Genomic DNA, 2,517 nt, shown 5'->3' on the forward strand with positions numbered 1-2,517 from the left:
ATATTGTAACTGCAGTTTGGAGTTATGGTGGATAGTATCCACTGTTTTTAAGTTTTTGAAAATGTATTTATTTAGCTTTCATTCTTGTTGTTTATGATCATTATTAAGGGGAGATGTGTGTAGTAAGTACTGTTTTAGTTATTGTATGCATCCTCTTTTACTCTCATTTGTATGTTTCACAACTTTCATGCATTTGATTGTTTTGATCATTATAGAGGGGGGTGATGTATTATTTTGTTATTAATGCATCCTCCTTTGCTGAAACCTGTGTTTTATCACCTACACACATTATGAATCATTTCCATCATTATTAGGGGGGATGTGTTGTAATGTATATTTTACTCATTGCACTCTCCCTACAGAAATTCTCTCCCTTGCTGCTCAGCCTATGATGAGGTCAGATAGAATGTTGATTGTGTTTGGATTGGAAGAGAGAATCAGTTGCAGTGGATGGGCTGAGCCGTGAGGAGCCTGCTCCTGGTGGGGCACTTTAAAGGATCTGACTTACATCTGGTAACCTGTAACCAAGAAGTGATCTTATGAATAAAGCAGAGATTCTGTTCTACATCACATGGTCTACGCATCATTCATTTTTGTAACAAATTACATAGCTAACAAAATGGATGCCACAGACAAGATGTCTTCAGCTTATGCTAACAGAAATTATTTTCGATTTCCACAGTCGACCCTTTTAGCATATGCTGAAGGCATGTTCTTATACTTTTAAAGGAATACGAAAAATATAATTTATGTCAATCTGCATCATTTCATTGATTTCTTGATGACTTGCTAATCGAGCATTTACATTCTTAGCATTTTGTTTAGTCGGAATACACGAGGTTCATGTAGAAACACAAAGCGAACAAAGCATTGGGCTGCATTGGACACATAGGCAACAAGTGAAAAGAATAGCAACAAATATACATAGAGCGAACTGTAATTTCTAGCCCCATACAGTAAACATGGTCCATAGCCATCCAGTCAAAGTCCATGTTCCTAAATCCTGATGGATTTCAGTGGCTATTTTGTGCATCTTGGAAATTGCATCAAAAACAGAAGGGGCGTAGTCCGGGATGTAAATGCAGCAGCTACCGATGAAGCGACATAATGCACCGTGGTCAGTCAGGATGACATCAAGGACCATCCTATTTTGGATCGTCACAATTCTCGTAATTTGTAGTTCTTCTGTGATATTCCCAAGTGCCGTTGCTGTCTGATTGGTTACAGCCTCTACAACACTTGTCAAACGTCTGATTGTTCTGCCGTTTAAGGCCGCACCAACAGAGAAGAATAGTCCCAAGTTGAAGTCAATATACTGCTGCAGTGCAGTATCATTTTTATCCACCTCATCATTATTTATTGTCCTCTTGAATCGACTCTTAGAAATGTCATTATATAGTCTATAGTCTTTATGATAGGATTCAGGTGCCAAAAACACAGGGGGAAGCAAAAAGGACACGTAGAAGCTACCTGACCATCCAATAGGTAGGTGATAATAACCTTTACTTCCACAAAGGAAATAGGTATTATGTGAGGGCAAAAAGCTGCTATTGTTCATTCCAGTAATATTCAACACTAAAGTACAGTCACTTTTTCCCGCAAGTATACTGCCAATACTGTTCACCCAGAGATTCGCTCAAGCTCTAGTGACAGCAATAACAGGAGGCCCATTTCCCTTGGTTGTTCGAGTGTTAGGGAAAACATAGTGCACAGAGGAATTTCCTTGACGATACTCCTCCATTTCCCACACAGTTCCATTAGCTTGTGAATCTCCTTCCTCATCAGGGTAACAGACTTTATTCAATTGAGTGTTTAGTCTTCCTACATCAGCAATTTTAGAAGCCCACAACAATGCAAACCAGCCTCTGCAGGAGCCATTATGTAAAAACGGCAAGGGAATATAAGGCGTTCCCCCGTTTTTCTGATGAGCTGGCATCATTCCACATACCCAGCAGTTGGTAACATTTGTAGCATTGTGGGTATGGTGCAACATCTGAATGAAAGTGTTATTGAGGTAGGACCTTCTGTGCTTCTGTTCATGTTAAGGAAGAGTAAAGTAATAATGTTCAGAGGGAACAGGAATAGTAGCAGTCAGTAGATTTTGAATAGGAGCTACTTCCTCTACATTCCATATTATTGCAGCAATAATAACAACAGTCAAAGTGAGTCCAGTAACAATCATTGTTCTTTTGCTACAAACTCTTGCAGCAGTTGGTTTTTTCTCGATAGGCATATTTAATTCGTTGACAAACAACAAAACAGATGGTGCCCTAAGGTCCTGGGAAGGCGTTGGTTTCTTCACTGAGGTTGAGACGAGCAGTTACTAAAAGGCTACCCCCGTTGTATTCAGGTATTAACCACCCAGGACAGTGTCTCAAACAGTCTTTTTCAGCAACAAAGTGTCTTTCTTTCTGGGTCGGAGCTGATATTGAGATGTACCAGGAATCGTGTGGTCCGGGAAGACTTCCTCAGATCTTTCAGGTGACACAGCTTTTCCTTTCTCTGTAACCAGGATAT

At 39.8% G+C, this 2,517-nt stretch overlaps 1 pseudogene; it reads right to left on the reverse strand.

The window, feature by feature from the left end:
* Positions 1-841: 841 nt before the first annotated feature.
* LOC147717479 (uncharacterized) lies at positions 842-2,233 on the reverse strand (annotated as a pseudogene).
* Positions 2,234-2,517: the final 284 nt, after the last annotated feature.

Source organism: Lissotriton vulgaris, chromosome 5 (assembly GCF_964263255.1).
Source record: "Lissotriton vulgaris chromosome 5, aLisVul1.2, whole genome shotgun sequence".
NCBI classification, from domain to species: Eukaryota; Metazoa; Chordata; class Amphibia; order Caudata; family Salamandridae; genus Lissotriton; species Lissotriton vulgaris.